Consider the following 23,727-nt stretch of genomic DNA (forward strand, 5'->3'; position numbering starts at 1 on the left):
GGAGCTGTACTGTTGGCGGCAGTACTGAGGGAGAGCTCTACTGTTAGCGGCAGTACTGAGGGAGAGCTGTACTGTTGGGGCAGTACTGAGGGAGAGCTGTACTGTTGGGGCAGTATGGAGGGAGAGCTGTACTGTTGGGGCAGTATGGAGGGAGAGCTGTACTGTTGGGGCAGTATGGAGGGAGAGCTGTACTGTTGGCGGCAGTACTGAGGGAGAGCTGCACTTTTGTGGCAGTACTGAGGGAGTGCTGTGCTTTCGGGGGGCAATACTGAGGGAGAGCTGTCCTATCGACGGCCCAGTACTGAAGAAGCTCTAGGCTACCCTATGGCTAATACTCAGTACTGCTGCACTTGATGCATTACAACAGTGTCCAAAACCACAAAAGTAATGATTAGTTTTGGTACGTACTAAATCGCAAAAGTCGCGCGATATAAATGCAATACTTTCTTTATTTTCACCCCATGTTCGGCGCTCTGCTCTCTTGTACTAAACATGTTGTTGCTGTGCTCTCTTGTACTAAACATGTTTCGCTCTGCTCTCTTGTTCTAAGCATGTTGTCGCTTTGCTCTCTTGTACTAAACATGTTGTCGCTGTGCTCTCTTGTTCTAAGCATGTTGTTGCTGTGCTCTCTTGTTCTAAGCATGTTGTTGCTGTGCTCTCTTGTTCTAAACATGTTGTCACTTTGCTTGTCCTTACCTCTTCGGATTATGAATCTTTTAAAAGATCGGCCCGGAGCCTGCTCCTGCCTTCTGGAAGGAAACACTGATGGAAATGCGGAAGTTATGAGAAAGGAAATAAAGAATCTGGTGTCTGTGCACTCAGTGACACAAGGTATATGAGGGAGAAACCTGCTACCAGGACCTTTGTGAAGCAAGGGGTACATTTCATTTCAGGGACAAGGAACTGAGGCACTGAGCGATACCGAATCACAAAGATCGGAGAGAGTGAGAGTGAGGGAAGGTGTGAAGTCTGACTGAGCTCAGATACTCCCCGGAAATGGGGACAAGACACCAGGAGCAGGTGAGGCCTGTCGAACAGAGCGGCCGGCTGAACCCATGAATGCACCCTTGCTGTGTTCAGCCCCGAGCTTCAGGTTTCAATTCATTGACGCCTGAATAGTCAGCGTGTAATTTATTCAACTCCCTGAAGCAAAGTGTCACATTTTCGAGATCACAATACCTCAATTTTTATAACTGCATTACAATTATATCCGAAACTTGGATCAGATGGTGAGGTTTAAAACCCCCCTGGCCATGAGGAGCTTGGCTCGGTGTCCATACAGGCGGCCGATACTGAGCTCAATCCTGTGCGGACTCTCTGTAACTTTCCTTTGTCGATATTTGTGCAAGAGAGAAATTCCGTTCGTAAAACTGTTAAACTAAAGCCAATTTACGATGCGCGATATGAATCCCTCGATCTGTCAGAGGAGAACTTGGGTTGTTGGAAGATAATTAGTGGTAACCCGGAAGCCGTTAAAAACGCTCTTTTTAACTCGACCACAATCACAAACAAATATAAGGCCTTCACTGAAAGCGATTACTTAACAATGACCAGAGACTGCGATTCATTTGCTAAAAAACGCAAATACATCACATTCCCCTTAAGTGCCGAGGAACGCGAGTTCCCTCTGGCCTATTCCATGGTGGTCAATCAAAATATCGAGATGTTTGAGAGGCTCCTGAGAGTCATTTACGCTCCTCAGAACGTTTACTGTGTCCACGTGTACAGGAAGACTCCAAAGCCGTTTCAATCGGCGGTCCAGGCCATCGCTTCCTGTTTCACTCGCTGGTCCAGGCCATCGCTTCGTGTTTCACTCGGCGGTCCAGGCCATCGCTTCCTGTTTCACTCGGCGGTACAGGCCATCGCTTCCTGTTTCACTCGGCGGTCCAGGCCATCACTTCCTGTTTCACTCGGCGGTCCAGGCCATCGCTTCCTGTTTCACTCGGCGGTCCAGGCCATCGCTTCCTGTTTCAATCGTCGGTCCAGGCCATCGCTTCCAGTTTCACTCGGCGGTCCAGGCCATCACTTCCTGTTTCAATCGTCGGTCCAGGCCATCGCTTCCAGTTTCACTCGGCGGTCCAGGCCATCGCTTCCTGTTTCAATCGTCGGTCCAGGCCATCGCTTCCAGTTTCACTCGGCGGTCCCGGCCATCGCTTCCTGTTTCACTCGGCGGTCCAGGCCATCGCTTCCAGTTTCACTCGGCGGTCCCGGCCATCGCTTCCTGTTTCACTCGGCGGTCCAGGCCATCGCTTCCAGTTTCACTCGGCGGTCCAGGCCATCGCTTCCTTTTTCACTCGGTGGACCAGGCCATCGCTTCCTTTTTCACTCAGCGGTCCAGGCCATCGCTTCCCGTTTCACTCGGCGTTCCAGGCCATCGCTTCCCGTTTCACTCGGCAGTCCAGGCCATCGCTTCCAGTTTCACTCGGCGGTCCAGGCCATCGCTTCCCGTTTCACTCGGCGTTCCAGGCCATCGCTTCCCGTTTCACTCGGCGGTCCAGGCCATCGCTTCCAGTTTCACTCGGCGGTCCAGGCCATCGCTTCCTTTTTCACTCGGCAGACCAGGCCATCGCTTCCCGTTTCACTCGGCGGTCCAAGCCATCGCTTCCCGTTTCACTCGGCGGTCCAGGCCATCGCTTCCCGTTTCACTCGGCGGTCCAGGCCATCGCTTCCTGTTTCACTCGGCGGTCCAGCCCATCGCTTCCTTTTTCACTCGGCGGTCCAGGCCATCGCTTCCTGTTTCACTCGGCGGTCCAGGCCATCGCTTCCTGTTTCACTCGGCGGTCCAGGCCATCGCTTCCTGTTTCACTCGATGGTCCAGGCCATCGCTTCCTCTTTCAGTAATGTCTTTGTAGTCGGAAAATTGGAGACGGTGACATACGCTGCATGGTTCAGCATTCAGGCTCATCTGAACTGTATGGAAGAGCTGCTGCGGAGCTCTGTCCTTTGGAGATACATCATCAATGTTTGTGGAAAAGACTATCCAATAAAAAGCAACCGGGAGATAGTCAACATTCTCATGGCCATGAATGCTCAAATGTTATGGTCTCAGTACCTCCACCGGAATACAAACAGGTACATGGTCCAGCTTCATGTCAGTGTCCATTAATTCATCCTGATTTTTCTACTATCCATCCATCCATCCATTCATCCATCCATTCATCCATCAATCCCTCCATCCATCTATCCTTTCATCCTGCTTTTTATTCATCCATCCATTCATCCATCCATTAATCCATCCGCCCATGCATACACCCATCTCTCCCTCCACCCTCCCTCACTCCCTCCCACCCTCCGACTCGTTCAATCATGCACTGAATCCAGTTTTCTTTCCATCCAGTTTACTCGCAATAATACAATTATCGCTCCCTGATTAATGTTGCCTAAATTTGTAGATCAGTACCTTACTCCACAATAAATTTGCTTTGTTAAACACAGATGGCAGTGACCACATGGGCTGCACCACCCGGGAGGCAGCGGTTGCAGTTAAATGTAACAATAAGTAACTGAATATATATCTGATGGATTAAAACATGCTCATTATCAGACTGTAGAGCCACTACACATGAGGTGAAGCACAAGGGTTGTGAACCTCTCCCGTCAGGTGGTCTCACATCTCCTGCTTCACTGCATTGGACAGTCAAGTGCTGACTTGATTCTCCAGTTAGGTTTCCTCAAGCCAGACCTCGGATATTTGAAGTCACGAGGTATGGGCACGAGAATAGAAGGATGACATCATACTTACTGTATTGGGCTCTCTTCCCTGGCAACTGAAGGCGTGGCAGATGAACATTTGCTGTTTCCTACATTGTTTTAAAGCCCTGACATAATTCCCTTTGAGGTGTGATTGTTGATTGGCTTGTTTTATGTCACATGTCTAAATGCGATACTTGCGGATGACCGGAACGATTCTAAATAACCAATCTGAGCCAATCTGGTGACATATGTCCCACTTTTGAGCAGCACTAGTTACCAACAATTTCCACGCAAAATTTATACAAGCAAACAAAGTAGATATAGTTCAAAGTCATTGAGACAATGAACGTTTATCGTTACTGATGATAGTTGTGGTGTGGCAGGAAAATGAGAATTAAGTTGGAAAATGAGTAACAATTGCTCTTGGTGTTGACTTTCAGAGACGGTGGAATTTTCATTATGATGTCCGCAAGATTATGGTGAGAACAGATCAAACTAAGAGCCCCCCACCCATACGCAGCGACATGTTTGTGGGGAGCGCATATATTCAGGTCACCAGGGAATTTGTGAGTATTTTGTTTGTGAACCCGGAAACCCGGAAATCCAGGCATTTTTCAAGTGGTCGGAGGATACCTACAGCCCCGATGAACACCTCTGGGCAACACTGAAGAGAATGCCTGAGGTACCCAGCTCCATCCCATACACTCCTGGGCAGCACAGGGGTGATGCACCAGTCCACACTCGAGCAGTGAAGTGGTCATTTCAAGCTGGTGATACAGCGAAAGGAGCCTTATATTCGCCTTGTACAGGAAGGTATCACCATCAGCTCTGTGTATATGGTTCTGGAGATCTCCACTGGATCATCCAACAGAAACCTTTGTCGCCAATAAGTTTCAGCCAGAAGTAGACAACACAACTTTGCAATGTATGGAGGAATATGTCAGACACAGAGCGCTTCATGGAACAGGAACTTACTAATGAAACTCAGCGGACGGTATCATATCTCGCACATATTCCCCTTCACCCATCATCTGGATGCTCACTGACCGACATTGGCTGCCATTACGGCAATGCCTCAATTTAAAATTTGCACCCTTTTGTTCAAATTCATCCATGTTTCACCCCTCCATATCTCTGTAACCTCCTTCAGTGCTGCAACCCTCCGAGATCGCTACTCTCCTGCAATTCCTGCCTTAATCAGATTCCCAAGCCTTCAATTGCCTGGAACCTATGATTTGGAATTTGTTCCATCAGCCGCTCCGCTTCTGCACTTCTCTCTCCTCCTTGAGGATGCTGCTTAAAACCTAACCCTTTGAGCAAGACTTTGGTCGCCGGTGCTAAAATCACCTTCTGCATCTCGGTATTAAATTTTGTTTGATAACGCTCCTGTGTAGTGTCTTAGGAAATTTGATTACATTAAAGGCGCTATATAAATGCAAGTTTTTGCTGTTGTGCACACTGCATCATTCTTCTTCACATAGACCTGACAAATCAAATTGGCAAAGGTTGTCTGGAGGATGAGTTCTTGGTCTGCATTCGGGACATTTTCATAAGAAATAGGAGCAGGAGTAGGCCATCTTGCCCCTCGAACCTGCACCGTTATTCACTAAGGTCATGGCTGATCTTCTACCTCAAATCCACTTTCCTCCACTATCCCCATATCCCTTGATTCCATTATTATCCAAAAATCTCCAATGAATTCCGAGGACAATACGTCAAGGGACCAGACAGGGAACAGGCTATTTTAGATTGTGTATTGTGTAATGAGACAGGGTGAAATAGCATTCTCATAGTAAAGGATCCCCTGGGGCAGAGTGATCATAATATGACATAATTTCACAAAGGGCCGTATTTTGCGATCCCTGCGGGTATGTGTATACACACGAGATGTGTATATGCACAAAGTGGCCATGCACCTTCCCGGTTTAGGTATGTGATGCGCATACACTAAAACCCGGATCTTGTGATCTGTCAAGATTCTTCTTGACAGATTATCTGCATCTCCGGGAAAAGGGCCTCCACGGGTGGAGAGTTGCTCTATTTGCCCACCTTCCACCCACTCAATGCCTGTGAAATTCTTACGCCTGGTAAATAGAGCGACAAGGCTTTACAAAAATGTATCACTAATTTGTACATTAAAACCCCTGTCTAATAAAGACATTTATTTTTAGCCCGTTAAAACATGTATTTCTTAATTAAATTTTTGTTTAAAACATTTAATTAAATGTCTTTTGAATTCATTGAAAATGTGCATTTTTAAACATTTATTTCATGTATTTGGGTATTGTGTAAGTGATCCCCATTCACACTTATGGGGATTCCATATGTACGGAACTGCCATAAGTATGAATAGGAATTCCCTTCTGTTATTGGATGGGCTTGCCGATCCCAGGTATCCCCATGTATCCCAGCGGTGCATGTGGTTCGCAAGCGCCCATCAGCTACATGGGTCTCTACCCGCCGATACTGGAAGAGGCCCAGGAGTGTAAGTCACCATATCTTCCAGACCACCAGGTAAATTTGTAGATTTTTTACAGGTTGGAGGCACCTGCCAGCGGGAAGCCTCTGACCGCAAATATTCGGCCACTACGTTTGACAGTGACTGGACTAAGCCCGAATCTAAAGTCTTACATAGGTATGAAGGGCGAGTTGGCTAAGGTACATTGGGAAAATAGGTTAAAAGTTATGGCAGTAGATAAGCAGTGGCTAGCTTTTAAATAAAAATTTCATAATTCTCAACAAAAATACATTCCATTAAGAAACAAAATGCTCCACGTGAAAAGTGATCCATCCGTGGATAACTGAAAAAGCTAAGGATGGCATTAGATTGAATTAAAAAGCTTATAACGTTGCGAAGAATAGTAGAAAGCCTGTGGATTGGTTAGTTTCAGAAACCAGCAAAGGTTGACCAAAAAATGGATAAAAAGGGAAATAATGATATATGAGAGAAAACTAGCAAGAAATATAAAAACAGATTTTAAAAATTCTACAAGTATGTAAAAAGTAAGAGAGCAGCAAAAGTAAAAATTGGTCCCTTAGAGGGTGAAATAGGAGACATATTATGGGGAATAAGGAAATGGCAGAAATGTAAAAAAATATTTTGTATCTGTCCTCACAGTAGAAGACACACAAAGCATACCAAACATGGTGGGGAACCAAAGGTAAAATGAGGGTGAGGAACTTAACATAATTAATAAAAGTAGAGAGTACGAGAGAAACTAATGGAATTAAAAGCCAACAAATCCCCTGGACCTGACGGCCTACATCCTAGGGTTCTAAAATGTGGCTGCAGAGATAGTGGATGCATTGGTTTAGATCTTCCAAAATTCCCTAGATTCTAGAACGGTCCCAACGGATTGGAATGTAGCAAATGCAACAGCGCTATTCAAGAAAGGAGGTAGAGAGAAAACAGGGAACTGCAGGCCAGTAAGCCTGAAGTCAGTCGTCTGGAAAATGCTTAGAAAATTTTCCAGACATGATTCGGCAGAGTCAACATGGTTTTATGAAAGGTAGATTGTGTTTGACAAATTTAGTAGAGTTATTTGAGGAGGTAAATGGGGTAGATAAAGTGGAACCAGTGAATGAAGTATATCTGGACATCCAAAAGGCATTCAATAAGGTGCCAAATAAAAAGTGTTTAGGCAAGATAAGCGCTCATGGGGTTGGGGGTAATATTATAGCATGGGTAGAAGAATGGTTAACGGGCACAAAACAGAGAGTTTAATAAACTGTTCTTTACAGGTTGGCAGGCTTTAACTAGTGGGGTGTCACATGGATCAGTGCTGGGATCTCAGCTTGCTGATAATAAAATGCTAGGTGGGACAGTAAACTGTGAGGAGAACAAATAGAGTCTGCAAAGGGATATAGATAGAGTAAGTGAGTGGGCAGGAAGGTGGCAGATGGAGTACACTTTAAGGAAATGTGAGGTTATTCACTTTGGTCCTGTCTTCAGCAATTCTCTCTGTCTGTCTTTATCAGTAAATCGAACGGCCAAAGCCCGATTGAAAAATGGATTCCTCTAACTGACCGATCTTAAAACCCAGATCTTCTGTTATTCCACCCTCTAAGATCAGCCATGATCCCATTGAATGCGGAGCAGGTTCGAAGGGCCGAATGGCCTACTCCTGCTCCTATTTCTTATGTCCTTAAATATGCAGATCCATTTTACTCAGTATTTATTTCTCACTTTTTTATTCTGTTCGTGCTTTTTCTTAAAAGCTTTTTACTGTAGTTATTTATTAGAAGGAAGAAATGAACAGAAGTCATTTACTGGAATGGTACCAGGGATGAGGGGTTTCAGAATGTGGGGGACTGGAGAGGCTTGGGTTAAGAAGATAAGAACATAAGAAATAGGAGCAGGAGTAGGCCAATCGGCCCCTCGAGCCTACTCCACCATTCAATAAGATCATGGCTGATCTGATCCTAACCTCCAATCTACTATCACTCTACATCCCACCCGAACCCATGTGATCGCCTGGGAGAGGCGAAAAACCAGATAAAAAAACCCAATGGCCAATTTGGGAGAAAAAATCTGGGAAATTCCTCTCTGACCCATCTAGGCGATCGAAACTCGTCCAGGAAATCACTCTGTCCCTATATTTTCTACAGTACTTACCTTCTGTAAAAGGTGATTTCCACCCCAGACAGGAACAGGAATAGAACCATCTCCTGAAATCTAACACATAATTAGAACACAAGAAGTAGGAGCAGGATCAGGCTACACGGCCCCTGGGCCCGCTCCGTTACCCACAGGGCCATGACCGTTCCGAACATAGACTCATGTCCAATTTCCTGCCCGCTCCCCGTAACCCCTAATTCCCTTTACTTCTAAGAAACTGTCTATTCCTGTTTTAAATTTATTTAATTATGTAGCTTCCACAGCTTTCTGGGGCAGCAAATTCCACAGACCTACTACCCTCTGAATGAAGAAGTTTCTCCTCATCTCAGTTTTGAAATAGCAGCCCCTTATTCTAAGATTATGCCCCCTAGTTCTAGTTTCACCCATCATTGGGAACATCCTCTCCGCACCCACCCGATCAAGCCCCTTCACAATCTTATATGTTTCAATAAGATTGCCTCTCATTCTTCTGAACTCCAGTGAGTAGAGTCCCAGTCTACTCAACCTCTCCTCATATGTCCACCCCCTCATCCCCGGGATTAATCGAGTGAACCTTCTTTGTACTGACTCGAAAGCAAGTATGTCTTTTCTTAAATATGGACACCAAAACTGTATGCAGTATTCCAGGTGTGGTCTCACCAATACCTTGTACAACTGCAACAATACCTCCCTGTTTTTATATTCTATCCCCCTAGCAATAAAAGCCAACATTCCATTGGCCTTCTTGATCACTTGCTGCACCTGCATACTAACTTTTTGAGTTTCGTGCACCAGGACCCCTAGATCCCTTTGTACTACAGTACGTTCCAGTTTCTTGCCATTAGGATAAAACTTGCTCTATGATTTTTCCTGCCAAAGTGCATAACCTCACACTTTCCAGTATTGTATTTCATCTGCCATATCTCTGCCCTCTTACTTAGCCTGTCTATGTCCCTTTGCAGGTTTTTTATGTCCTCCTCACTCACTACTTTCCTTTCCATCTTTGTATCATCTGCCAACTTTGATATGTTACACTCGGTCCCCTCCTCCAAATCGTTAATATAGATTGTAAAGAGTTGGGGACCCAGCATTGATGCCTGCGGAACACCACTATTTACTGATTGCCAGTCTGAGAACGAACCATTTATCCCAACTCTCTGCTTTCTGTTAGATAGCCAATCCTCCACCCATGCCAGAATATTACCCCCAATCCCGTGTTTTTTTATCTTGAGCAATAATCTTTTGTGTGGCACCTTGTCAAATGCCTTTTGGAAGTCTAAATACACTACGTCCACTGGTTCCCCTTTATCCACCCTGTCTGATACTTCCTCAAAGAACTCAAGCAAATTTGTCAAACATGACTTCTCCTCATAAAACCATGCTGACTTTGTCCTATTAAATTATGTTTATCCAAATGTCCTGTTACTGTCTCCTTAATAATGGACTCTAAAATTTTACCAACCACAGATGTTAGGCTAACAGGTCTATAGTTTCCAGCCTTCTGCCTACTATCCTTTTTAAATAAGGGTGTTACATTAGCAATTTTCCAATCTGCCGGGACCTTTGCTGAGTCCGGGGAGTTTTGGAAAATTATTACCAATGCATCCACAATCCCTACCGTCACTTCCCTCAAGACCTTAGGATGTAAGCCATCAGGTCCAGAGGATTTATCTGCCTTGAGTCCCATTAATTTACCAAGTGCTACTTCCTTAGTGATTTTAATTGTATTTAGCTCCTCCCCCCCTAGAGCCCCCTGTTTGTCCGGTGTTGGGATATTCTTAGTGTCTTCTACCGTAAAGACTGATGCAAAATAATTCTTCAGCGTTTTTGCCATCTCCATGTTTCCCACCTTTAATTTCCCAGTCTCATCCTCTAAGGGACCAACATTTACTTTAGGCACCCTTTTTCTTTTGATATAACTATAGAAACTTTTGCTGTCTGTTTTTATATTTTATGCTAATTTACTTTCATAATCTATCTTCCCTTTCTGAATCAATCATTTAGTTATTTTTTGCTGTCTTTTAAAGACTTTCCAATCTTCTATCCTCCCACTAGATTTGGCTACCTTATATGCCCTTGATTTTAGTTGGATACTATCCTTAATTACTTTACTTAGCCACGGATGGCTATCTTTTCTTTTACACCCTTTTTTCCTCAGTGGAATATATATTTTTTGGAAGTTGTAAAATAACTCCTTAAATGTACACCACTGATCATGTACCGTCTTACCCTTTAATCTATTTTCCCAGTCCACTCAAATCAATTCCGCTCTCATACCTTCATAGTCTCCTTTATTCAAGCTCAGCGCGCTTGTTTGAGATCCAACCTTCTCACACTCTAATTGAATATGGAATTCAACCATGTTATGGTCACTCATTCCAAGGGGATCCTTTACTAGGACATTTTTAATTAATGCTGTCTCATTACACAGGACCAGATCTATGGTTGCTTGCCCCCTAGTCGGTTCAGTTACATACTGCTCAAGTAACCCATCCCTAATACACTCAATGAACTCATCCTCAAGGCTGCCCTGCCCACTTTGATTTGTCCAGTTAATATGATAGTTAAAATCCCCCAGCTGTTCCCTTATTACAAGCCTCAACTATTTGAAGATGTGATTGCTTTGTAGGGGGTGCAGAGAAGATTCACCAGGGTGTTACCTGGGATGGAGCGCCTCAGCTATGAAGGAGGACTGAACAGGCTGGGGTTGTTTTCCTTGGAGCAAAGAAGGCTGAGGGGGGACCTGATTGAGGTGTACAAAATGATGACTGGCATAGATAGGGTCGATAAAGAGGAACATTTCCCCTTAGTAGTGGGGTGAATAACAAGGGGGCATAGATTCAAGGTAAGGGGCAGGAGGTTTAGAGGGGATTTGAGGAGGAACTTTTTCACCCAGAGGGTGGTTGGAGTCTGGAACTCACTGCCTAAAAGGGTGGTAGAGGAAGGAACCCTCACAACATTCAAGAAGCATTTGGATGAGCACTTGAAATGCCATTGCATACAAGGCTATGGACCAAATGCTGGAAAATGGGATTAGATTGGACAGGGCTTGATGGACGGCGCAGACACGATGGGCCAAAGGGCCTCTTTCTTTGCTGTATAACTCTATGACTCTATGAATATTCCGTCCAACAGAGTTGCAACTGTTCGGAGGCCTATAGACTACGCCCACTCGTGATTTTTTCCCCTTATTATTCCTTATCTCCACCCAAACTGTTTCACTATCCTGATGCTTTGACCCAATATCATTTCTCTGTATTACAGTGATTCCTTCCTTTATTGACATAGCCACACCACCTCCCCTTAAGAGCAGAGGTTTTGACAGAGGTTTTTAAATTCATGAACGGATTTGATATCGTAAATGAGGAGAAACATTTTTCCAGTGGTTAAACAGTCGGTGACCAGAGGACACAGATTGAAGGTGATTGGCAGAAGAATCCGAGGCGACATTAGAAACCGTTGTTTTTACACTGTGAGTTGTTGGGATCTGGAATGCACTGTCTCAATTCACAATTAAACAGATGCATCCCAATAAATGAATACTTAATTGAGATATATCTACAGACACTTGTAACTTGCAGAGATAATAAACATTTACATCGAACACAAGTCAGGAATATATTTGTATCTAGCGGGAATGCACCAAGTATATTTACAGCTCTCAGAGCTGCTGGGTGGAGCATTCCTTGGTGGGCCAGCGGTTGGAATTCGGTGCACCCAGAGCACGCGTTTAATTTCCGGTCAGATTTTTATAAAATATTTGTGCAGTTTATTAAATTAATTACACGAACATATAATGAAAGGCAGTATCATGATGAATAATTGTTTTAATCACCATTAATAAACCGCTTACTTTCTGTTGGAGACTGGAGGAAACGTTAGCATGTTGGCCGAATGACAGTCAGACTTTAATATGTATTTGTGATGTGCGTGTGATGAGTCTTTATCCGTTCCCATCCCAATGGATTGCGGCACTTTCAAACGAGAAGCAACCAAACTCTGTGGGATCAAAAGAAAATATTTTGTTCTTTAACAATGTCCCGGTGGGTATCGAACCCAGGCTCCTCGAGACAAGCGCTTTGACCAGCTAAGCCACGAAGCCAACACCCGGCTGAAGTTTATCTGCTCCCCTCACTGATATCTGGTACCTGTGGTATCGCGTTCCACATTCTAACCATTCTTTGCATAAACACGTTTTTCCTGAATTCCCTACTGGATTTATTATTGAGGATCTTATATTTATGACATCTAGTTTTACTTAGTGTGACACAAGAGGACTGGCGGCTGCTGTTGTATAAAACCCACTGTCAAAGACCCACACTCCGTATATGCACACCTGAGGTTGTATCATAGTGGGGACACTGGTGAAGATTGTTGAACTGAGGGGACACTAGTTGGGTTTATATGCTGGAGTGGAGCAGTACTTGCCGTTGCGCGGTGGTGAGGTGGGAAATATTTTGGTGAATTTGTCTGGAGCTGATCTTTCGGACCAGTTGATTTGCTCCTTCCAGAAAACCAGCCCGCCGTCCATCCACGGCAGGTTTTTACTTCCATCAGATCATCCCCAAAACACAGCTTTAAACAGCAATAAAAACACTGGAATCACACGGCGGGTCATTCAACATCTGTGGAGACAACAGACACCTTTATTTTAGGGGTTTGGACCATTTTTTCACGGACCACCTGCAGTACACTCGCAGACCACTGCTGGTCCGCGGACCACAGGTTGGGAACCACTGAGATAGAGGGAAAATGTGTTGTGTATCATTAGAGATAGAGAGGCATAGAGACAGAGAGTCTGATTTCACTTAGCAACAGCTGGTGATTTGCGACCAACCAGACTTTGATATACATAATGGAATGTTTAGATTAGAAATATTATGTTAGAATAAGTAAAGTCCAGAACGAGTGTTTCATGCTCACCATAGCAAGGCCACAAAGTTTATCTGCGTGTTATTGATGTAGACTTGTGTCTCTGGACTATATCGTTTCCAGAGACGTCCATATTAGGCAATGCCTGCAGCGGTTTGATAAGAAAACAGTCTTTACATGTAAGCATTTTCCTTTGTATGGGAGCAAGGAGGTACCCATGCCTAGGGATGCGCGCTCATTGTGACGAGACTTCACTTGTAAACTGCTTTCATGTGCTGTAGTTAAAGAATGAAATGATTATAACCAGAAGACTGAATTCGTTACTAATCAAGTGAACAAACATAAGGGAACAGGTTCTACCCTTATACTATTCGGCTACCGTGGGTTGCACAAACTTCAACAGTATTCCACCAAGCTGAAGCCACGCTCGAGATATTCATATGACAATCTAATCCTTTTGCCTCCAACTTTCGACCTAAGCATTGTTTATTGTACTGGAATGCGTGAGAAAATCTTTATCTTTTACTGTGGTGTGTAGTGTCTTAGCAACTAGTCTCTTATCGAGGTATGGCAATCTCTTGATCTGAGTGTTTATCGTTCTCTGTCTTTGAGTTTCCAAATTGCCTTTTGTTCACACCCAGAGACCAAATTCAACTTCCCTTTCTTCCCATTCGATTGCAACATTTACACATAGAAACATATAGAAACAAAGAAGATAGGAGCAGGAGAAGGCCATTCGGCCCCTCGAGTCTGCTCCGCCATTCAATGAGATCATGGCTGATCATCCAAATACAGTACCCTGTCCCTGCTTTCTCCCCATATCCCTTGATCCCCTTACCCTTAAGAAATGTATCTAAATCCTTCTTGAATATATTTAATAAATTGACCTCAACTGTCGTCTGTGGTAGAGAATTCCACAGGGTCACCACTCTCTGGGTGAAGAAATTGCTCCTCATCTCAGTCCTAAATGGCTTACCACTTATCCTTAGACTGTGACCCCTGGGTCTGGACTCACCCGCCATCGGGAGCATCCTTCCTGCATCTAGTCTGTCCAGTCCTGTTAGAATTTTATAAGTATCAATGAAATCCCCTCTCATTCTTCTAAACTCCAGCAAATATAACCCGAATCGACCCAATCTCTCTTCATACGTCATTCCTGCCATCCCAGGTATCAGCCTGGTGAATCTTCGCTGCACTCCCTCCATGGCAAGAACATCCTTCCTCAGATAAGGCGACCAAAACTGCACACAATACTCAAGGTGTGGTCTCATCAAGACCCTGTACAACTGCAGCAAGACATCCTTGCTCCTCCACTCGAATCCTCTCGCGATGAAGGCCAGCATACCATTTGCCTTCTTAACTGCCTGCTGCACCTGCATGCTTACCTTCAGCGACTGGTGCACAAGGACATCAAGGTCTCGTTGCACTTCCCCTTTTCCCAATCTATTGCCATTCAGGTAATAATCTGCCTTCCTGTTTTTGCCACCAAAGTAGATAACCTTGCATTTATCCACATTATACTGCATCTGCCATGCATCTGCCCAATCGCTCAACCTTTCCAAATCGTACTGGAGTTTCTCTGCATCCTCCTCACAGCACACACGCCCACCCAGCTTTGTGTCGTCTGCAAGCTTGGAGATACTACATCTAGTTCCCTCGGCTAGATCATTAATATATATTGTGAATAACTGGAGTCCTAGCACCGATCCCTGCGGTACCCCACTAGTCACTGCCCTCCATTTGGAAAAAGACCCGTTTATTCCAACTCTTTGCTTCCTGTCTGCCTGCCAGTTTTTTATCCAAATCAGTACCTTACCCCCAATCCCATGTGCTTTAACATTGCACACTAGTCTCTTATGCAGGACCTTATCGAAAGCCTTCTGAAACTCCAAATATACCACATCCACTAGTTCTCCCTTATCTATTCTTCCAGTTATATCCTCAAAAAATTCCAGTAGATTAGTCAAGCATGATTTACCTTTTGTAAATCCATGTTGACTTTGTCCGATCCTATCACTGTTTTCCAAGTGCTCTGCTATTAAATCTTTTATAAAGACTCCAGCATTTCCCCCACTACTGATGTCAGGCTCACCAGTCTATGATGCCCCGTTTTTTCTCTACCATCTTTTTTAAATAATGGGGTTACATTAGTTACCCTCCAATCCATGGGAACTGTCCCAGAGTCTATAGAATTTTGGAAGATGCCCAGCAATGCATCTACTATTTCTAGGGCCACTTCTTTAAGTATGCTAGCTTGTAGGTTTTCAGGCCCTGGGGATTTATCGGCCTTCAATCCCGTCAATTTACCTAACACCATTTCTCTACAAATACTGATTTCATTCAGTTCCTCCCTCTCATTAGACCCATTTTCCCCGACATCTCTGGGAGTTTATTTGTGTCCTCATTAGTGAAGACAGAACCAAAGTATGTATTTAATTGGTCTGCCATGTCTTTGTTCCCCATTATAAATTCCCCTGATTTTGACTGCAGGGGACCTACGCTTGACTTTACCAATCTTTTTCTCTTCACAAATCTATAGAAGGTTTTACAGTCAGTTTTTATGTTCCCTACAAGCTTACTCTCATACTCTATGTTCCCCCTCTTAATTAGTCCCTTTGTCCTCTTTTGCTGGATCCTAAACTGTTCCCAATCCTCAGGTTTGCTGCTTTTTCTGGACAATCTATATGTCCTCTCCTTGGACATTATGCTATCCCTAATTTCCATTGTTAGCCAATGTTGAGTCACAAAATGTGGAAAATTGTAATATATTAAGATACAGGTACATCCAATGTTAATATTTATCTAAAAGATGTGGAAAATTGTAATACATTAAAATTAATGGTATACCCAATTGCAATATTAATCACTACAGACAGAGGGAATTGTAATATATTAAAACAACAGGTAGCAATATTTATCAAAAATATGTGGAAGATTGTAATATGTTAAAATTACAGTTAGATCCAATTGTAATATTGATCACCCTGCTAAAAAGGGCCCTGACTGAAAGACAATAGGCAAACGGTGTTTATTTGAGGGTTTACGTGATTGAGCAAGCCTGGGGAATAGTCTGAAACATTCTGATGCATGACACTGTTGGGTCGTTTTACCTTACCAGGTTACCTGTCCCGGACAAGTCCAATTTCACTCTCGTCCCTGATGATCGTAGGTTCAAGGCCCATATCAAGTGCTTGAGCACATAACCGGAAACGGCTGAGTTGGATGTGTCGTCTTTCGAAAGAAATATGCAATCCAGGTCCTGTCTGCCTCTACAGGTGGAAGGGAAATGTCCCACGGCTCCACTGAAGCAGGAGTAGAGGACTCCTCTCAGTGCCTTGGTCCACCTTGAGATATCTTAAAAATGTAATACCAGATTATACTCCCTGTAGTTTTCTTTAAGTATCCACGTCGTTCTAATTTTCCCCAGCACCACGACAGGTCAGTTTCTGTCCAGGATATTCAGGATCCCTCCCCCCTTACTAGTTCCCAGGTAGACACGTACAGGTCCTTGGAGCACAAGGAATGGACTTAAAATCACTGATCTCAGGTTACACCTGGAAATTTGCGGGGGATGGGTGCTGCATAGCCGGGACCACGGAATCGCCTCTCCCGTGGATAATAACGATAACTGGTTCATGGTACCATACCGGCTATGTTAATGGACTAGTAATCCAGAGAGCTACAGTAATGATCCAGAGATATGAGATCAAATCCCACCACGACAGCGAGGGAATTTAAATTGAGTTAATTAAATAAATCTGGAATATCCTGTAACTACCGGATTATCGTAAAAACCCATTTGGTTCAATAATGCTCTTTAGGGAAGGAAATCTGCCGTCCTTACCCGGTCTGCTACATGTGACTCCGTGGTGTGGAGATGCCGGAGTTGGACTGGGGTGGACAAATGAAAGAAGTCACACAACACCAGGTTATAGTCCAGCAGATTTATTTGAAATCACAAGCTTTCGGAGCGCTGCTCCTTCATCAGATGAAGTGGAGAGATGCATGAAGACACACCTTATATAGTCAGAGAATAATGCCAGATGATTACAGGTAATCTTTCTAACTGCCATTTATCACACCTCGGCAGAGATATAATCACAGCGATCAAAGGTGTGAATGGTGTCCAAACAGGTTAGTCAGGAAAACATTACATCAAAGAACAACGAGGTGGGGTCACAAGGGGTCAAATGTTGCAGATGTCTGTATGAAAAACAAAAAACAGACAAAAAAACATTTTTTTTTGCTGGAAATCACAGCAGGTCCGGCTGCATCTGTGTAGAGCGAACAAGCCAATGACGACTCGAGTCTGGGTGACCCTACGTCAGGTGGGGTTACATATAGCGTGCCATGAACCCAAGATCGAGGTTAAGGCCATCCTCATGAGTGCGGAACTTGGCTATCAGTTTCTGCTCGACGATTTTGTGTTGTCGTGTGTCTCGAAGGGCGCCTTGGAGAATGCTTACCCGAAGTTCAGAGGCTGAATGTCCTTGACTGCTGAAGTGTTCCCCGACTGGGAGGGAACACTCCTGCCTGGCGATTGTTGCACGGTGTCTGTTCATCCGTTGTCGCAGTGTCTGCATGGTCTCGCCGATGAACCATGCTCCGGGGCATCCTTTCCTGCAACGTATGAGGTAGACAACGTTGGCTGAGTCACATGAGTATGTACCATGTACCTGGTGGGTGGTGTCCTCACGTGTGATGATGGTATCTGTGTTGAAGATCTGGCATGTCTTGCAGAGGTTGCCGTGGCAGGGTTGTGTGGTGTCGTGGTCGCTGTTCTACACAGATGCGGCCGGACCTGCTGTGATTTCCAGCAAAAAAAAAATGCTTTTTTGTCTGTTTTTTGTTTTTCATACAGACCCCAGCATCTGCAACATTTGACCCCTTGTGACCCCACCTCGTTGTTCTTTGATGTAATGTTTTCCTGACTAACCTGTTCGGACACCATTCACACCTTTGATCGCTGTGATTATATCTCTGCCGAGGTGTGATAAATGGCAGTTAGAAAGATTACCTGTAATCATCTGGCATTATTCTCTGACTATATAAGCTGTGTCTTCATGCATCTCTCCACTTCACCTGACGAAGGAGCAGCGCTCCAAAAGCTTGTGATTTCAAATAAAACTGTTGGACTATAACCTGGTGTTGTGTGACTTCTTACATATGTGACTCCAGACACACAGCATTGTGGTTGACTCTCAACTGCCCTTTGAAATGGACGAGTAAGCCACTCCATTGGACCAAACTGATACAAAGAAGTATATTGTGGGAGCACCTTCACAACATGGACTGCAGCAGTTTAAGAAGGAAGGCTCACCACTGCTTTCTCAAGGGCAATCAGAGATGAGCAATAAATGCTGGCCTTGCTAGCGATGCCCACATCGCAGGGAGGAACACAAAATAACAATTACAGTTAAATTAAATGGTTATTGATCTACAAACTGCTGAGAACTTTATGACGAAGCGTTATTAGTTTTAAAGTAAAAATTTGTTACGTTAATTCCAATTAATTATTGTATGTGTTGAGTCAGAATGAATGCCCTCGGTGCTCTGCTGATCCAGCTCCCTGCCTCGGCCGAGGGTTCATTTTATTAAACTGAGAGCAGTGTTTGTCACCATATTTTCAGGATTTGGCACAGAAATTCGGGTCTCTACGGGTGAGTACACACGGGGTACTCACCCGTAGGCCCGATGGAAGTGCCGGTTTGCTGCATGCACTGCGCATGCGCGGGAAACCAGCACTTCCGATCCTCTGAACGAAGGGGTTCAGAAGTTCAGAAGGCGAACGCGCGCGCAGGGGAGGCTGCGCATGCGCTTTGAACTTGTTTTTTTTTTGCAGGTTTTCACGCGAGGTTAAGCCTGTAGGATTTACACCTTTAAAAAGCAGGTGTAAGGCCTGCTTTTTACACGGTAAGTGGTCAATTAATTAAAATTAAAACATTTTTCCCACAGGTTTAATATTTTTAATTACTTTAAAGCAAGGTAAGTTTATTTTTAGCCCCGTTTTTTAAAAAATTATTTGTTTGAAAAATTTAAATTATTGTTTAAAACAGTTATTTAATGTAATTTATAGTTTATTTAAAAAGCGTCATTTAAAAAGAAAATTTATTTGAAGGTTTACTGCTATTTTGCCCAGAAATTCGGGTCGGGGGCTTCCCGCGGGTATAAGCTCCCGATCTGCACTTACTTGCGCGCCGGCCGTTGTGCTCTGGGCGCCCGTGGAATTCCGATCCAGGGCCTGGGCCAGCTGCCGGTGCGCAGTGCTTGCGTATCCCATGGGCACAGTTAGTTCGAAGCGTCCCCTGGGATCATGTGGGCCATGGGGAGCCAATCGGAGCAGGGAATGCTTCATTCATAAGTTTGACAGGAAGAGCTGTCAAGACTTATGAATACTACGGCCCCAAAACAGCACTACATCTTCAAATAACTTTTTTTTAAATCACATTTTTAAATAAATTATAAATTACAGGAAATACCTATTTGAAACAATAATTTAAATTTTTGAAAAAAATAATTTTATTTTCTATCAGGGCTAAAAAATACACTTACCTTGCTTTAAAGCATTTAAAAATAATAAACCTGTGAAAAAAATGTTTAATTTTAATTAATTCACCACTTACCTTGTAAAAAGCAGGCCTTGCGACTGCTCCTTACATGTCTAACTTCTGGAGACTTACCTTCCCGGGAAAACCGGCAAAAAAAACCGAAGTTCGATGCGCACGCGCAGCCTCTACTGCACACGCGTTAGACCTCAGAACCCCTTCGTTCAGAGGATCGGAAGTGCCGGTTTCCCGTGCATGCGCAGTGCATGCAGGAAACCGGCACTTCCATCGGGCCTACGGGTGAGCACCCCGTGCGTACTCACCCGTGGAGACCCGAATTTCTGGGCCAATGAGAGCAGGTAAAGAAGCCTGGCTCCGTTGCGCAGGCGCAGACTAGCTCCCTTGCTCTCATGCAGGCGTAGTCTCGCTCTCGGGCTCTCACGCAGGTGCAATCTTGTTCCCTGCCGATATTTCCGGGATTCGCAGGCACAGGTCAGTTTGCCTCTTGTGCCGGGCGGCGCGGGCCAGTGTGTGAGTGACGGTAAGAATCAGGATGGTTGCTCGGGTTACAGGGGCCACGCTCTGTGACTGAGGGAACTCAGCTCCATTCAGCACAAGGCCTGACAGCATGGCTGCTCAGCCCAGAGTTTAGATCACAGCGAGGGACTTTACTGTGTAACAGGGGATAGTCCAGGATATAAATCCCAGAGAATGGAATGAACCGGATCATAATACAAGGGATGGTCCGGGATATAAACCTCAGAGAACGGAATGAACCGGGTCATATACAGGGGATGGTCCGGGAAAAACCCCCAGAGAATGGAATGTACCGGGTCATAATACAGGGGATGGTCCGGGATATAAACCCGAGAATGGAATAAATCGGGTCATGGTATAGGGGATGGTCCGGGATGTAAACACGACAGAATGTTCTGAACCAGACCAAAAAACAGGGAATCGTCAGGGGATGGAGATTGACCCAGTGAGATCAGAAAGTGTGTAACCCGGGGAGGATGGGCCCAGTGAGATCAGACAGTATGTAACCCGGGGAGGATGGGCCCTGTGAGATCAGAAAGTGTGTAACCCGGGGAGGATGGGCCCAGTGAGATCAGACAGTGTGTAACCCGGGGAGGATGAGCCCAGTGAGATCAGACAGTGTGTAACCTGGGGATGATGGGCCCAGTGAGATCAGACAGTATGTAACCCGGGGAGGATGGGCCCAGTGAGATCAGAAAGTGTGTAACCCGGGGAGGATGGGTCCAGTGAGATCAGACAGTGTGTAACCCGGGGAGGATGTGCCCAGTGAGATCAGACAGTGTGTAACCCGGGGAGGATGGGCCCTGTGAGATCAGACAGTGTGTAACCCGGGGAGGATGCGCCCAGTGAGATCAGACAGTGTGTAACCCGGGGAGGAAGGGCCCAGTGAGATCAGAAAGTGTGTAACCCGGGGAGGATGAGCCCAGTGAGATTAGACAGTGTGTGACCCGGGGAAGATGGGCCCAGTGAGATCAGACAGTGTGTGACTCGGGGAGGGTGGGCCCAGTGAGATCAGACAGTGTCTAACCTGGGGATGATGGGCCAAGTGAGATCAGACAGAGTGTAACCCGGGGAGGATGGGCCCAGTGAGATCAGACAGTGTGTAACCCGGGGAAGAAGGGCCCAGTGAGATCAGAAAGTGTGTAACCCGGGGAGGATGAGCCCAGTGAGATTAGACAGTGTGTAACACGGGGAGGATGTGCCCAGTGAGATCAGACAGTTCGTGACCAGGGGAAGATGGGCCCAGTGAGATCAGACAGTGTGTGACTCGGGGAGGGTGGGCCCAGTGAGATCAGACAGTGTCTAACCTGGGGATGATGGGCCCAGTGAGATCAGACAGAGTGTAACCCGGGGAGGATGGGCCCAATGAGATCAGACAATGTATAACTCGGGGAGGATGGGCCCAGTGAGATCAGACAGTGTGTAACCCGGTGTAGTGGCGCTTCTTAGTTTCCAAACAGGCAGCCACTGAGCTGTGGGGCTGTTAACAACGAGTAGATGCGTGTCGAAATAAAACGTTCCCAAACGTAGCTTTGTCTTTTAAACTGTTTACTATAACACTTCACAAACGGAATTACAAAGCAAACACGTATAAACGAACACGGTCAAAAACTGTATTGCTCCAAACCTCACAACTTCTGCCTCCTTCAGCCACATGGAGTTTAAACTGTAAAATGGCTGCATACCATGTGTGGCTTAGGGACTGTACCATTGTGGCAAGAATGAAGGGGGTGTCTCGGACTATACTACTGGAGCAAGAAAATAGGGGGTTTCTTAATACAATAAGTCAATCAGGTAAATTAACTGTATTATGCTATTTAACCAATATTTTAAAGTATTTTCTTAAGCTTTTATGGCTCTTACACCCGGGGAGGATGAGCTCCGTGAGATCAGACTGTGTGTAACCAGGGGAGGATGGGCCCAGTGAGATCAGACAATGTGTTACCCGGGGTGGATGGGCCCAGTGAGATCAGAAAGTGTGTAACCCGGGGAGGACGAGCCCAGTGAGATCAGACAGTGTGTAACCCGGAGATGATGGGCCCAGTGAGGTCAGACAGTGTGTAACCCGGGGAGGATGTGCCCAGTCAGATCAGACAGTGTGTAACCCGGGGAGGAAGGGCACAGTGGGATCAGAAAGTGTGTAACCTGGGGAGGACGAGCCCAGTGAGATCAGACAGTGTGTAACCCGGGGAAGATGTGCCCAGTGAGATCAGACAGTGTGTGACCCGATGAGGATGGACCCAGTGAGATCAGACAGTGTGTAACCCAGGGACGATTGGCCCAGTGAGATCAGACAGTGTGTAACCGGGGAGAATGGGCCCAGTGAGATCAGACAATGTGTAACCAGGGAGGATGGGCCCAGTGAGATCAGACAGTGAGTAACCCGGGGAGGATGGGCCCAGTGAGATCTGACACTGTGTAACCCGGAGATGATAGGCCCAGTGAGATCAGAGAGTGTGTCACCCGGGGAGGATGGGCTCAGTGAGATCAGACAGTGTGTAACCCGGGGAGGACGAGCCCAGTGAGATCAGGCAGTGTGTAACCCGGAGATGATGGGCCCAGTGAGATCAGAGAGTGTGTAACCCAGGGAGGATGGGCCCACAGATATCAGACAGTGTGTAACCCGGGGAGGATGGGCCCAGTGAGATCAGCCAGTGTGTAACACAGGGTGGATGGCCCCAGTGAGATCAGGCAGTGTGTAACCCGGAGATGATGGGCCCAGTGAGATCAGACAGTGTGTAACCCGGGGAGGATGCGCCCAGTGAGATCAGACAGTGTGTAACAGGGGGAGGAAGGGCCCAGTGAGATTAGAAAGTGTGTAACCCGGGGAGGATGAGCCCAGTGAGATCCGACAGTGTGTAACACGGGGAGGATGTGCCCAGTGAGATCAGACAGTGGGTGACCCGGGGAAGATGTGCCCAGTGAGATCAGACAGTGTGTGACTCGGGGAGGGTGGGCCCAGTGAGATCAGACAGTGTCTAACCCGGGGATGATGGGCCAAGTGAGATCAGACAGAGTGTAACCCGGGGAGGATGGGCACAGTGGGATCAGACAGTGTTTAACCCGGGGAGGATGGGCCCAGTGAGATCAGACAGTGTGTAATCCAGTTAGGATGAGCCCAGTGAGATCAGACAGTGTGTTACACGGAGATGATGTGACCAGTGAGATCAGAAAGTGTGCAACCCGGGGAGGATGGGTCATGTGAGATCAGACAGTGTGTAATCCGGGGAGGATGTGCACAGTGAGACCATACAGTGTTTAAACCGGGGAGCATGGGCCAGGTGAGATCAGAACTTGTTTAATCCGGGGAGGGTGGGCCCAGTGAGATCAGACAGTGTGTAACCCGGGAAGCATGTGCCCCGTGAGATCAGTCAAAATGTAACCCGGGGAGGATGGGCCCAGTGAGATCAGACTGTCTGTAACCCGAGGAGGATGGGCCCAGTGAGATGAGACAGTGTGTAACCCGGGGAAGATGTGCCCAGT

General features: G+C 45.7%; 2 pseudogenes across 1 annotated transcript in view; both read left to right on the forward strand.

Moving 5' to 3' along the window:
• Positions 1-23,727, forward strand: part of LOC147092727 (NACHT, LRR and PYD domains-containing protein 3-like) — a 1,209,123-nt pseudogene that overhangs the window by 394,068 nt on the left and 791,328 nt on the right. The gene's annotated exons all lie outside the window — the stretch shown is intronic.
• Positions 1,254-4,671, forward strand: LOC147092735 (beta-1,3-galactosyl-O-glycosyl-glycoprotein beta-1,6-N-acetylglucosaminyltransferase 3-like; annotated as a pseudogene).

The sequence above is a fragment of the Somniosus microcephalus genome, unplaced genomic scaffold, assembly GCF_052327205.1.
Source record: "Somniosus microcephalus isolate GS21.2 unplaced genomic scaffold, FLI_Smic_1.0 unresolved_chr2, whole genome shotgun sequence".
Classification (NCBI taxonomy): domain Eukaryota; kingdom Metazoa; phylum Chordata; class Chondrichthyes; order Squaliformes; family Somniosidae; genus Somniosus; species Somniosus microcephalus.